At 38.9% G+C, this 15,706-nt stretch overlaps 1 long non-coding RNA gene across 1 annotated transcript; it reads right to left on the bottom strand.

The window, feature by feature from the left end:
• Positions 1-9,586: 9,586 nt before the first annotated feature.
• On the bottom strand, positions 9,587-15,395 carry LOC121675035. Its single transcript, XR_006019942.1, has 2 exons — positions 15,355-15,395; positions 9,587-10,208 (listed from the first exon to the last, which is right to left on the bottom strand). It is a non-coding gene; the product is annotated as an uncharacterized LOC121675035 (long non-coding RNA).
• Positions 15,396-15,706: the final 311 nt, after the last annotated feature.

Below are 15,706 nucleotides of genomic sequence, written 5' to 3'. Positions count from 1 at the left end.
AATAACATGGAGTTAAAGAAGTTACTTACACTATTGCCTGCATGATCACCACCTGTTTCTCTCCATGGGAGGACTTTCCCCTGTGCAGTTTATGACAGGATTAAAATAGAACACTTTCTTGCATGACCGTGAGTACAGTTTGTTTTAGTTGCAATGATCCATCCATTGGCACGACCATGGTTCTGGTTTTTGAGTACCTGTGCTGTTGATTCTGGCTTGTAGAGATTAAAACTCTTTTCATTACATGTAATCAGACTCTCTTCCATGCACATGCCACGGAAAAATACCTCAGTCTTGCCTACTTGTTTAGATTAAGTTAATCTTCAGATTTGAGGTCAAGAGAATTTGGCAGGGATTTTAGCTAGTGTCATTTTTTGACTGCAATATGAGGACCAGTCTTGTCCTAGGATCATTTTGAAGTTTAAGATAACAAGTTTCCTGCTATTTCAAAGTATTATTTGTGAGGCCTATGGTCTTGATTTGTGTTGTTTCTGTAAGTTTTCTATGGAGTGGTGAGAACAAATTTCTAGAGAGCAGGATAAAAAGCAGTGGTTCTTTCAGGCCTGCCTGAATGAAACACTTATTGCCCAGACCTTTGTCATTGTGGAGTACAAGACTTGATGACTGATTCACTTCAACATCTGTTTCTTATATGCATGACATGAGACTAATTTTGTAAATTTTGGGGAGTGAGGTGCTGCTCAGTGTAAACAGAATAATTTTACTGAGTAGTATTATCCTGCCTCCATATTTTCAGATGCACTGGGTAGATTGATACCTGGATGTAAAGGTACCACTGTTTTTTGGGATGGTCTGTTAAAATGCCAACTTCCCACAATAGAAAGTTGTGGGGTTTTTGCTATTCTAAAGAAAAACAGAAAAAACCCTCCCCACGTATTTATAGCTACATGTTTACTATTCACTCCCTATACTGAAAGGTTTTAAAATCCTCTGTAAGTCATGAAATACCACTTGACTAATCAAAAGTCCTTGGAGAACATTCTTACAGATTTTCCCTCTCTCTAGACTGCCTTAGTTGACTAGTGCCTTCCACAGAGGATTTTATTTTCTGCTTATTTGTTCAGACTATTATTGAACAATGAAGGTAATCTAAAATTCATCAGAATATTATTAGTGGATTACAGATTATTTTTCCTGTGCTGACAATATGGTACCTATTTGATTGAACCCTAGCTGAATGGGAACAATGCAGTCAAGCGGCCCTCAGTCACTGTACATTTTAAATAAAGTGTACTTACAGCTCATCCCTTTTTTGTTCTGACTACTTCTCCCTATTGCTGCACTCTTTGCTCTGTGCTTAGCTTGAACGTGGACACTTCCCAGTAAATATAGCTTAGACTTAGCTGGCTATTGAGGAGACGTGAGTGGCTTGTGAATGAGGAGTTCAACTGCATTTTAAAAAAAAAAAAAAATCAATCAATTTCAAGACTTTGATGTGAAAACCATTAGAATCAATAGAAATACTTTCCTGAAATTGAATGGAATTTGAACAAGTATCTGTAATGATTTTCATATCTAGGGTGCTTCCATTCCAGAAACTTAGTCAAGCACTTAAAAAAAAAAGTGTTGTCCACGTAGTTACTGTTCCTTCTTGCAACCTCTTGATGAACTTAGTCTCCAGTTTTCTAAACCCTTGCACTACAAGTAATGTATTATCTGACAGTACCGTGATTGATACCCACTGCCTTTTGTGCATCAAGGTTCATCTAGCCACTTTCCTGTTAACAGCATGGGAGAAAGAGATTTGCTGTACATTCTTGAATGTAGTCAAGAGCCGCAAATCACGTCCATATGCCTTTCTGACTTAAGAATCTGCAAAAAATCTTCATCATCTCCTTGCAAATTTTGGGACAAAATCAGAGAGTTCTGGACAGCTCATGCTGTGATCTGGCTTGTTTCCCTGCTGAAAAAAATTCAGTTGTTAGAGTTAGTGGCCCAGTTTAAATTGTTTACTCCCTCAGTGTGCATGCCCACAATGACCACACATATTGATGTGAGCAAAGCCAAGAAGCTAAAAGTAAAGCATCTCCAATCAGCATTTACATCAATGGATTTTCTGGTGGGTTATTGACTAGTTTGCCATGGAACAATGCCTCCAAGAGTGGCTTCTGCCTGGCTCCGTTTACTCCTGGCTAGACATATCCCCTGAAATTATGTGAAGCCCTGGACCATGCTGTGTTCACCCGAAAGAGAATCCACAAGCTCAGAGGGAAGAAGATTATTATGATGTGAGAGCTCCAGTCCTCATCTGTGCTTGTTGGACACATTTGGCAAGGATTATCACCAACTGACCTCCCCCATGCTGAGCAGCTGGAGGAGTGATGTCACCCCATTTTGTAAAGGAAAAGATGAGTCAGTCTGTTCTTACTGCAATTCTTAATGCTGTTTATATTTTCTTCCCTGAAGAACAGATAGTACCCGGTAGGTTCTGGTAAAGCCATAAGCAGGCAAGTATATCCTTGCTTGAAAATAAAAACTCTTACAGCACTGGTGGTTTTGTTCCCCTTCCATCTGCAAAAAATTACTGAGGTATGTCACCTGCTGTGGCTATCTAGGTAATTAAATGCTGTCTTCGCTTCCATTTCCATAGCAATTGTATACATTGCCGTTACTTGTTTGAATTCTGTGTTTGACCAACAGTGAGGAACAAAACATTGTATGCGATTATGTATTTGGACTTTCCCTCTTTCATCCTTTACAAAGATGGCCAATCTGTAAACTACAAGTTCTTGGAAAATATAAACCAAAAAAAAAAGCCAACAAATACTTAGTCCCTAGCTGGAATTAGTGCTGGCAAAACCATAAACTTTTCTAAGTAGGAGAATGATTTTTCTCTCCAAAGTTCTCACCAAATACAAGTGTCCAAATCTAGAAGCCTCAAAGCCAAAGTGAAAACTGAAATTCTAGTGTATAGGAATAGTAGTTTTCTTTGCCCTCTCTTGCACCTCACAGATTCTGAAGTTCTTTTGAAAATGAAGTTTTGTTATTCTTAGAAAACTAAAGAGCAGTTTTGACCATGTGATGCTTATTTCACACTTCTGAGCTGGCATTAGAAATGTTGTGACTGAAATACTGAAAGCTGTGCTAGGGAATAATGACATATGCACATTTATTTATTTTTAAATAGGTAGGGTTGGAAAGAAATAGTGATATATCTTTAATAAACCATGAGAAAAGTGCAGCTAGATAGCTGGCTGTTTATTTGGTCCTTGAGAAAAGTGCAGGTAGATAGCTGGATGATGAAATAGCAAGATAATAATCAGGAAATGGTTGCAACAATGCTGCTTTTCTGTACCTCTTCCCTCTGGCCCCAACCTCCAAGCTGTTAATAAAAAAAATAATATCAAACTACTGCATTTTCTTCAGAAAACTATGTGTTTTGGGCACTAGTGACAAAAACATCCTTACCTAATATTTCTCTTCAACATTAATTTTCCGAATTTGCCAAAATACCTGCTGCACACAAAAAAAATTACTGTTCTTTTCTGTTGATGTTGCTTCCCAGAAAATAAAACTCCTTTCTGTTGATGCCTGTATCCAAATACTGTACTTTTAATAGGGGGTGGGGAGTGGTAATAGAGGGTAATGGCAGAATTTTTTATATAAACCGTAATAAATTGGGCAGCTCATTTTAGAGAGATCTGTTGCTGCGTTAAGAATGTGTTTCTCAAATCTCCTGTGTGCAACACCATCTGTTTCTAAAGAGTAATATACCTGTCTAGCCTCAAGCTATTTCACCAATGACTCAGGCAATCGAATGAAGCATCCAACAGCTAGATAAAGATAGCACTGCTGTCTTCTTTAACCAGAGGAGCAATTTAAGCTTCCAAATCTCAGGAAAGCACGAATTTCTTCATGGAAGGTATACAGTAACACCACAGTGTTTTGTCGGTACATATGAGGCTTGAAAATGAGAGCAGCTTCTGGACTCTAAAGCCACTGGCCAGTGGTCAGGCAATGTCATTAGATGCAGCAGAAAATATTTCTTAGAGGTCAAAAATCTTTGTTTTATATAAACATCACTGGTTAAATTAAGGTATCATAAATAGGGATCAAAGGATATAAAAATGACTCTCTTCCAAGAGGCTGTTACAAAATATTACTTTCAAGGTTAAATTTACCCCAGCAGAGGGTTTACAGAGGTCAACTACTTAAACCCTGACCCTAAAAGCCATGTCTTAGACCTTATGAGGTCTAAAGTTTTGTGGATGAGATTTGCATTAGCAACATTTCACACATGGCATATTTAAATCAATGAAAATATCACTGAATTAAATGCAGTATCCCAAACTGAATGAAAGAACAGAATTCAGCCTTGTTTAACTGATGATAGAGTTGCTTGTGTGTTTGAATTATCTGTACTTTATGTTATGTGAAGTAGCCAGGAAAACACATTGTTTGCTGGTCCTATTTTAAAGGGAGGATTGTAATATGTTGACATCAGATAGAACTGATATGATTCTTATTTCTGCTACTTCTACAACTGCTCTATTATCAGTTTTTTTGATGCTGTTCACAAAATCTAACCTTTTTGCATCACAACCTCTGCGAGTGTTTGTCCTAAGCAATGAACTATTTATGTAACAGCTGGACAGCATCTGGATACAAAGTGGTGTTGAGAGAAAGTACCAGTTATCTTCAGGAGGTCCTGAGCAGTGTGGTATGAACTGTATCCAAACTGCTTATTCACTCTTGTTTTAAACAGACATCATGAAAGGCCCTTGTAGAGATAAAAGCAGAAGTTTAAGGGAGGAAAATAAATTGTCTTTGCTTTGTTTATGAGGAACTTGCTCCATGCATAAAAAGTGCACGAGGAGGCAGGCCAGAAAATGTGATATAAAGCACTATTTCCTGACATAATTGGCATAGTGCATATCCATTTCTTTTCAAGTGCAAGGTATTGAGACATTATTGAAGTAAAGGTTGAGACATTACTTAAGGAAAAAAATGCTTTTCCTTCCCCAACTAGATATGAATTATTTTGAACTGCATTATTAGAAGTAGTAGGTCCAGTGAGATACTCTTTGTAAACTGGAGGCTGATAATTTAAAGTAGACAATGAAATACACATTTGTTGACTCATTTGCCTTCAGAAGCAATTATCCATCTTAAATGGTCAAGAAGTCAAAACTGTGTTTAAGGACCTCTGCTCTGTGTGGAGTGATTGGCATGGTTTATAATGATGTTGAATGACAGAACTGATATTTATTTCATTCTGTACTGACTGAATTGTATTTCCTTTTTATAATCAGATGCTTGTTTCCTTGCTCCTAATGCAGTCTGATAATGCAATAGTGAACATAAAATCAATAGCCCCCGTCTCAAAACAGTGTAGATCTTCTCTCCTGTACTTTGGTCTCCAGATTGAAGCATCAACAAGTTAACCTATAAGCATGTCATAAAATCTGTGCCCCTTGCACAGTCATCAAATAACTCAGTGACTAAGGACCACTGTTTAAATCTTGTGTGCCTCTTCCACTGATCTCACTTAGGAGAGCCTTGAATACTACTGAGTATTTGAGAAGTATTTTGTTCTCCACATGTAGAGGGTGCTTCATAAAGGCAAATTAGGAAGAATTTCACGTGCAGTTTGGCCCTCATCGTCTGTAGTTCTCAGCTTCAGAGAAGTGATATGATGCCTGAGATGGGGAAAAGGTCTCCCTTTGTCCACAGCGTGTCCCCATGACCATGGCATATGTAGGTGAAGGAAGTGAGGGCCAAACCACATGGATTCTCACCAGCCCCTCCACCAACATCTAGCTCTCTCCATCAGCTGGCATTTCCCATGTGCACTGATAGAGTAATGTAGTTAATCTGAGGTAAGATACCGCCAAAGGACTCGTATTTCTCTTTCTTCTGTACGGGTCAGGTTGTGGGAACCAGATTTGGGATATAAGATCTTAGGATATTCCATATAAATTAGCACAAGCTTTAAAATTGGCTTTGGTATAAAAATGCCCCAAAAAGTCATGCTCTGCTTGTACATTATTGAGCCTGGAACTGTGAATGTGTGACTAAAATCAACTGAAAAAAATTCTGCACTGAATTTCAGTAGGATTTGAATCGAAGATTTTTTGGGCCAAAAAGTAAAAATGAAAAATACAAAATCCAATGAGCCTTCAATCAAATGATAGGGTGTTTTTTAACAGCATCATAATAATTACGACCTATTCTACAAATGCATTTTAGAAGCATTACAGAGGCCTTGGCAGTGACAATACACATCTCGGCAGAGGGCGAGAGGAAAATTACAACTTCATGGAGTCAGTTTACTAGAGCTCTGCGATATCAAACCTTTGATTTAGAGCTTATGATATATAGGGCTTAAGTAAGCTTGTTGGGAACAGCTATAGTGGAGAATAAGCTGTTTCATAAATCTATGCACTGTACAATCTATGTACTGTATTGCAAATCAAAACAGTATTGAAGCAAAGTGCATTGATTGTCCCTGAGCCACTACCAGCTTTAATAATAGAATTGCTGCAGATGCATGTTTGAAGTGGCTTTGTTTAAAGCCCCTGTTTTATTTACAGCACAGATGAAAACTATTCTGCAGTAATAAGCTTCCCCTTCTCAACAGTGTGTATGTGTTTGTTGATGCTGGTTACCCCCTGATTCCTGATTTTGAAAGAGACTTTGTCTTGATTCATTGGGCAATTTATGCACCATTTACATGCAGTTCCCCAAGTGTTATTTGAAGTAATTGAGTACATATTTTTATGATCTATAAAACAGTCCTTTAAATTTGTACACATGAGAAAACTCTTTATGATGAACCAAAGAGTAACCATCCAAGTACGAATAGCATCTAAAAATCAGGGGCAAAATTTTCCCACAGCACTTCAAGTGCTTAAAACTTCATAGTAATTCTTTCTTTATTGCAGTTATTTACTTTGCATACGATACTTTTCATGTGTAACATTCTAAGTATTTTATCAGCAAAAGTAGCTACTGTTTTCCCTTCCCACCCACTCCTGTTCACCTTGGAGAAAGCAGAAGTAGAGGAAGATTAAGCAATTTTCTGAGGCAGTGTAGAACATCTGCCATGAGGATGGAAATAAAATCATGAACGAGCAGTGCTGAACCTACCTCTTCAGTCACAAGACTGGCAAGAAGCCTATGTCCTCTGAAGGGGCAGTGTGGAGCGGTGCCACTGGTGAGGAGGCTGTTGGGAGTGTCAAAGAAGCAGTTTCAATGTCTGCACAAGCTCCCCAAAAGGGAAAATATAACCACACAGCTTTGCTAATTATTTTGAGAAGGCATGACCTGGTCATATTAAAGGTCTGTCTATGACAAGGAAACAAAAGTAATTGTGTAAAAAAAAGAAAAATTTAAACTCAACACTCATTACCTTTTTCAGTTCAAATTCTCATCATTAGAGGTTGCTGTCAATGCATTTCATTAAATATTGGAGTGGTTCTCTGCATCACAATTTTCTGTACTTGTTTGACTCTTCTGAAGAATTTCCACCACTACATAACTCTCATGGTTTCTTTGCCAATCATACTGATAAGCTTTCATGTGCTGTTTTTTCTCTTTGCTGACTTTATTATTATTTCAAATTGCTAACCCTGTACTTATTTAGTTAAGAAATACAAGCGTAATATTCTTTGGGAAGAAACTAATTATAAATCCACACCTCTTTACCAGTAATATTTCATGCAAATAAAATTATATAGATGCATAAAGAAAAATGTGGGTGTGAATCCATATAGGGAAGGAAAAGCAATATGTGTTCCATTATTGATTTTTTTTATTGCCTTTGTTTCCTCAGAAATACAGCTACCTGATGTTATAACATAAAGAAACTCTTTCTAAAACCTGACTTTTTTTCCCGCTCAGAGCCTCACTTTAATAACTTGGCAATATTTTATGATACTTATTCACTTGTGATTCTTGACAAAAAACATCATCCCTCCAATATATTTTATTAATATTGCCTTTTCCAAGAAAACTTGGGAAGCTAATGTTATATATATAGTCAAGAACTAGTTTAGGACCTGCTGTGTTTTTTTACAAATGGAAGGAAATGGCAGAGCTTTAAAAAGAAGAAATTAACCTGCTTCTAGAAAGACGCTTGTTTTGAAGAAACCCAGCTGGCACCAGGAAAGAAAGCCATAGCAGGTTTTTAAATTTCCTGTTATCTATCCATCTGCTTTCTGTGCCAAATGTGGATGACATTATGAATAAAAACATTGAATAAAGACTGAGTGAAGACCTGCTAGTATGCTTCCTACTCAGATATTCAAGACTAGAAACATAGTGTAGGAGCTTAGAAGAAGACTGCATTAATTAGTAATCTTGTTACCTTCAGGTGATCAGACGTGGATAATCAGGATGATATCACTTGATCAGAATGCTTAAGGCCAAATATTTATGTAAATCATCAATGGACTTATTCTTCACTGATTTATTACACCATTGTTACCTTATAATCTGCATGGAAGAGCAACTCTAAGAAATCTTTGCATCTTAGTAAGCACATATGTTTTGCATTTTTGTTTTTATGGTGAGATTTTAACACATGTTAATTTAAAATAAGTGTTTCAGATGTCCTTATGAAAAGAAAGAAAAATTTTCCACACCGAGAAGACATATAAATTAGAATCCTACTGCATACCCAACATTAAATGAAAGGACAATAGCTAAACTGAAGTCCAGGCCAAAATTAGCATTTCATGTTTGAAGTGTATGAAATATTTTTAACAATTTTCAAATTCAATAAATTGCTCAAGACCACAAAAATTACTTAAATCCATCATGGAGGGGAATAATGTTTTGGAATCAGTAATGATTTACCTCCATTACATTAATTAGGCAAGCTGCAGTTTTTTCATTATCAGAAGAATATGCAAATTACACAACTAACCTGAACTATCAACATGTACTTTTGTGCACTTATCTGTGTCCTATGTGTGTGGGACAATAACTGTGGGTTTAAAAGGAACAATGTTTCTCCATCGCATGCCATGTTCTGCATCTGTGAATTTTGAAAGGGCAAACCCCCCAACTATCTGTATTTGCCTAGAATATAAGAAGGAGAAGATTAACACCCAATATCTGTGAGAATGAAAAGCACCCTAATTATTCTGTTATGCTATGGGATGCTGACAGGGCTTTTGTGCATGAAAAAGCATCAGATAAAACCCCCTAATATTCCCTAGGGGATTTCTCTCACATAATGTTACTGTAAATTGTTTGATAATCCTAATCTTTTTCAATCTTTTCTAAGGTCCCTGTGTAAACCTGGCCAGAAAACTGCTCCCAGACAGGAGTTACCCATCTTTCACTGTCAAAATGGGTGGAAGCTCAGTAGTATCTCTTCAGATTCCAGTGCTATTCAATATTTTTCTTAATGGCACAAGTGAAGAAATAGAGTATGTGAGTATGCTTCTCACAGGTGCTGCTGACACCATCCTAGGAAACCCGTCAAAATTTTCTAAAGGGTTTACTTCCAAAAGTATCTTTACAAATAGGAGATGTGATCTGAAAACACAATAATGCTATTTCTGTAAGTGCATGATATTGCATTTAGATAGAAATAACCAACTGAACAGGAATGGGATGGAAAACATACAGATGTTGTAATAATGTTCTGGTAGTTATACCTGATCATAGAGTAAATATGAATTTTCAATGTTACCCCATTATAAACATGATAAATGACATGCAGTGATCAGTATAAAAGAGTTTAACCTGCAAAACCTGTGAGTTAGTAACTCTGATCAGACCTGGTGTAAGTCATGAAGTTCTTCAGTCAATAATTTACAGTCTCATTCTTCATGTCTGCATTTGCATGATGAGCTAAGACTAGAAGGGCTTGCTTTATGATATATTTGAGCATGTCAAGGCTGCTGACATACCTTCTCTCACAGTCACACACATAATTAGATTTTTTTTCTTATTTGCAATGTCATCATGGCATGAAATTGCTTTATTTCTTGAACTGCCTCATTTATTTTCATTTCAAAAGAATATTAAACATGCTTGCTAATCAATAGCAGTAGTTAGTTCAGACAAGGGTGAACTAGGAGAATTGTTTAAAACACTGATGTCAAGTTATTGAGATGTGCTGGATTGTAAGTCTCTGACTTGCAAGGCTGCGTGCAGATTCATTCCGTGTCCAGAAAAGTCATCTTGTGCAACTCAGCGGCCACAGATCAAGCTGTAGTGCTCAGACCGACTACCTGAAATAACAACAAGGATTAGTATTCCAGTAGTTTCCAATGAACAAAGTTTGCAAGAGAATAAGGTTGATAAACTCCATTTATTTTTAAAAAGTACTGATACGATCAAGTTCAGTATTGTGATTAAATAGCATCACATTTGGTGAATATTTTGTCTAATGAGAACAAGAACAGAGTGGATTGTTTTGCTTTACCTCACTTTTACAGATTAGCTTCATTTCAAATTCCCAGTTTAAATTGGCTTTGTTTTTTTGGTTTGATTTGATGCTGTAAATTTTGTTATCAGGTGTGTTTATTCCTTGGTGTACCCATGTTGTTTGACACTTGGCTTAGCTCAGTCAGTTGCAGATGTATTTTAACTTTTCAGGGTTTGATTGCTGATACAGTGCCTCTTCATATGGTGCCTGTGCCTCATCCAGGAGAAGAGTATATTGCATTTTTCATGGGTGAAACAGATGATAATAGCTCTTGAACTTCTGTCTCCATCTGCTAGCACAGGAGTCTGTTGGTCTGTGCCACTGTTGTTTTAAGAGATAGCCATCAGGCCTTGAATCTAACTCATTACCACAAGGCCTTGGTTTGTTCTCCAACATCCAAATGGACTGGAAAACACAGTTTATATAAGTTGAGCTCCACTCTGCCAAAAAGAAAAATGAATTAAAAAGAGCCCCATCTTACACAGTTGTACTTCTTCAAGTACCAGTATCTTTGACTTAAAAAAAGATTTAAGACCTGAATTAGTTGTATTGGAATATCACAGCAGATGGTTGCTCACAAGCATGTTCTGTGTATGGGACATTCTAGAAAGAGAAAAATAAGCAGGTTTCCTTCTCCCACAAGCTTATTCAGTAAAGGAACTAGTGTGGAAATTCTGCAAAATGAACCCTAATAACAGAAAAGTGTCGTTTTTCTATAGACAAATAATTAATCTGAAAAGGGTCATAAAGCTCAGTTGGCTATTTCAAGTTCAGGAAGTAATGATACTTGTGGGGAACAGGAGTTAGGGCATCTTCCTTTAGTCTAACAGTACATTCAATTGCTTTTCTCGAGTCTAGATACACAACTTACTAAGGGACTGTGCTTGATTATTTTTAGATCTGGAGAGGATGTATTTACTCATCCCTATTCCCAAGTAGAGATAAAAATCTTGGTCCCTTCACCTCTACTGGACTTCATTTGGCCACATAAACTGGGAAGAGATTAGGCAGTGCCCCAACCCATTATGCATTTCATCAGCAACTCTCACAAAGCCATGCCACTCCCTGGTAGGGACAGGTAGTCATTCTCCTGGATTTTGGACCCTTTCCACTGCAGAGCTAGAAGCATTGCAACGATTTTGTGATCTGTGTAGGTACAGAAAACCATCCCAGAGTAGTTATGCCATAGGGTCCTACAAAACAATCATGGCAAACACGTGCTATAAAGTGTTAGCTCATGAGACAAGCAAGCAGGCAGGAAGTCCAGCAGAGTTAATTTTCCCACTAACGCTGCCTTTCATGATTTTATTAACATAGTTCAAAAACTTCGCAGATTTTTCACTTTTTTCACATCAGGAGTCATAAGAGCCCACAACTGAACATGTACTTATTGGATGTACAAAGAAGTACATGTTGACATGAGGCATTTCTCTGTGTAGAGGACTTCACTTTCTACCTAGCTTCTCCCTACTCAACTTCACATGACTGAGCTTCTCTCAGCCATGAGATCCACTGCAGCACCTCTTTCACCAAAATGCAGAAGGCAGTCTTCTGCTGTGTCAGGAGCTGCAGGCACACCGATCTGGCATGTAAGAGCTGCTGAGTGACAGCCAGGGAACAGATAATCGATGATGTGCAAGTTGTGAGAGCTGGATCAAGAGCAGAAGACTTAAACACAGCACTGGCAGTGGAAGCAGTATGTGGCTCTTTACAGTTGCCTGTTTGAGAAGCAGCACAGCTTCACTAAATCCTCAGCAAACTTAATTTTATCCTCCTGCATTTTAATGAAGTCATAGAACAGATTCTTTGCTAAACAAAGAACCAAGACGTCCCTCAGGTAGTAACAGCATGACGTTACTGAGACATCCCTGATGCAAATGGTGCAACCTGCTGTCTCCAAAATCCCTGAAGCATCCAGTGGTAGACATGCTGGCATTCATAAACCTCAGATGTAGGAGTGCCAGGCTTTTATCAGAACAGAAATAATTCTGTTGCCCTGAAGCTGAACCCGTTATCTGTGCTGGTTCAAGACAGCATCTATGCTTAAAGGCAGCACCAGGTAAAAATACCATGGATGCTGTCAAGACAGAAGCAATAAGTCACCTTCCCTTTTGGATTGGAGGGAGGTTTGTCATCTTGGGCTGTGATCTAAGAATTAGCTGCCACTACTGCTTCAAAGTGCAAGAGATAATAGCTTTTTCTAGAACAGAATCTTGTTTTTACTGATTCCCATCCTTCTTCCTTAGCTGGTTCTCACCCATCTCTCTTCCTTACTGCTTGTCATACATTTGGGCTTTCTCTTCAGTGAGGGTGGGGCCATTCCCTCCAAGCACATACTGCTCTTCAGAGACTGAGAAGCAGCTTTCACCTATCATAGATTCATAGAATCCGAATGGTTTGGGCTGAAATGAACCTTAAAGATCATCTCTTCCAACTCGTCTGCCACGAGCAGGGACATCTTCCACTACACCAGGTTGCTCAGAGCTTCATTCAGCCTGGCCTTGAACACTTTCAGGGATGAAGCATCCACAACTTCTCTGTGCAACCTGTTCCAGTGTCTCACCACCCCTGCAGTACAGAATTTCTTCCTAGTATTTTATCTACCTCTTTCAATTTAAAGCTATTTACTCCTCATCCTGTTACTACATGCCTTTGTAGTAGCTTTCTTGTAGGCTCTCTTTAGGTACTGGAAGTCTGCTATCAGAAGCCTTATCTTCCCCAGGCTGAACAACCCCAACTTTTTCATCCTGTCTTTGTAGGAGAGTAGTTGACTTCTTAAGAAATGCATCTGGTGTGACATCCCTTCTGTCAGGAAGAAGCCAAGGATGTGGATCAAAGGGATTCTCATTCACTAAGCTTTCTTTGTGAAATGTAGAGAGTTGGAAAAATTTGAGTGAAAAGTACATACTGCCTGTGTTTTGCATTGATATTTCACTTCTGATGCTGGGAAGAGTTAGAAGATTGGGATATTTTTGGTTTTTCTCAGAAGAAAATCCCAACTTTTCTTGTCCAACAAGATACAATTTGAAAATTCTAATTTTGTCTCTGAGTTTAGGAAAATACTTCTTGGTTCTAGAAATGAACCGAAGCCCCACCATTCATTCAGTCAGCCTTACTAACAATGTCCTTAATGATCTCCAGCAGCAGGGCAAATTGGCTTTCAGAAGTGTTTCAAAATTTAAAAAGCATGTTGTACATTCCCTAAAGATGCAGATACTCATCTTACTACTTTCCTGTTGCTAGGCTACTTGCCTGACTAACACTAGTACTGTCCTTGAGCAGGCATCCAGTTCCCTGGCTGCAAGTAGAGCTTGTGAATCTCCAGGACATGGTAGGAATTTTCCACTGTCCTCATTTAAGGATGGCCATGCCTCTACAAAGTAAGCACACACATTATACAGGTACTTAAAAAAAAAATCATTGTGGCAATGTGGAAAAATTATGAAGCCAAAATAGATTGCTTAGGTTTCTGGAAAATGAGATTCACAAAGACATGGCTGACTAAAGGGAGGAAAATCAAATAGAATGTAATTGCAGTTAAACTCATGATAAACTTCATTTTTTGGGGTTAGTTTTCTTCACATTTAGTGAGAGCAAGTGGCCAGCTAAATTGCAGAGTGGAATTTAGAAGTGACAGCAGACAGCACAAGGAGTGTGACCATTTCTTGGAAGTGGTAATACCAATTTATTACAGCAAGAATAACTTCTGTGCTTGACCAAACTACCCAGTGAGAGGGAAAAATACTTTTATCATGGTTAAGGCAATATACGTATTATTTCCTGGTGTTTTTCATGTGCTGGAGCTAATAATTCAGATTAAAAAGAATTGAAGTCAACAACTCAATGTAAACAAATATTAATTATGTCAATGCAGGTGACTCATTTCTGGTTTATGAATGAGATAACAGTGGTGCCCTTTATCTTTGTTTAAGCCCTCTAAAGTTAGTTTGCTGATTTTCTGACCATAGCACAAGGTTTGACGTAAACGCTGTTGCCAAGGGCTCTGTAGCGGGTTGGGTTTGTAACCAGGCGGAAACACCAATTTAGTGTAGTGGTTTGGTCCAAAATACTCATTACTGTTTATCTTCTGTGAGATAAGAATTAGGAGAAATGCAAAGCAGGCACCAAACTTGAAAGAATATAAAGAAGTTTATTAACAGACCTAAAAGAAGAAAAAATTATACCACCTTCAGAACTCTCCTCCTCCCCTGACCTTCCTCCCTTCTCCCACTGACAATGTGAAAAGACAACCCTTAAGATGTTCAGTCTGTTTACCACTGCCATAATAACCTTGTTCAGTCCATTTAGAAAGAGAAGCCTCTTCTTGCTCATGCTATGAAAACATTATCACAACGAGACAGCTGCCCACTTCCAAATATTGTTCAGTCCATTTAGGAAGAGGAGTCTCTCTGCCTGCGTGTGAGTCCTTTCCCCCGACTTGCAGCTTTTCCTGCAACTGCTTTCGAGGGTCCATTCTTGAAGTTTTTGGGGTGCAATTTTAAGGTTGAGCCGTTCAGAAACAAAAAAACAGAGGCCCTTCTCCTTCCCTGGGAGCAAAGGGTCTTCCTCATCTTCATCGTTAGGACTATCTCTGGGAGCATCTCTAGGAACTGAGGTTTTCTCCTTTCCTGTTTGGAGCAAAAGTCCTCATCTGGTCCATCTCTAGGAACTGAGGTTTTCTCCTTTCCCATTTGGAGCAAAGGTCCTCATCGCTTCCATCTCTCCCTGTCCAAACTTCTCATGAAATTACAGCTGCGTCAGCATCTGCCTATCTCAGCGCAGGTGCTTTTGCTCACGAGTTGAACACTCCACCCCCCATATCTTCATGAAATTACAACGGGATACTCTGATATATCATAGCTTCACAACAGAATTTCAGCTTTAAGCATCTCCTCTCTCTCTTCCCTCAGGTTTTCAGCTCTTCACAGCAATAAAAGGGTTAATCTCACCTCGGCCTTGCAGCTTTGCAGCTGGAATGTTGAATTTTTCTTATGGCAGTGGAGAGGGGGGAGAGCCGAGCCGCTCCGGCTGCCCACGGCAAGGCAGTGGGGGGGGGGGGTTCCACGGCTGGAACAGGTCCATCGGCTCCAGGATGGCCGTGGCCCGGCCCGGCCTGGCCCAAGCAGGGCCTGGCTGGGCCCGCTGGCCCCCACACGGGGCCTGCAGCCACCTGTGCCAGCACCAGAAACGAGAGAGAGCTTGGAGGGGGAGTTTGTCTATTCTTAAATGTGGATCACAGAGGTGATCACAACTTTAAGTGGCTCAGAGAATTGTCCATATTCAAACTGGCCAGCTGATAGG

This window comes from Corvus kubaryi, unplaced genomic scaffold, assembly GCF_017639235.1.
Source record: "Corvus kubaryi isolate FWS band 111438036 unplaced genomic scaffold, C.kubaryi_AGA036_p1.0 71, whole genome shotgun sequence".
NCBI lineage: Eukaryota > Metazoa > Chordata > Aves > Passeriformes > Corvidae > Corvus > Corvus kubaryi.
Note: the sequence above shows the minus strand (reverse complement) of the source record. Positions and strands in the feature narration are given on the sequence as shown.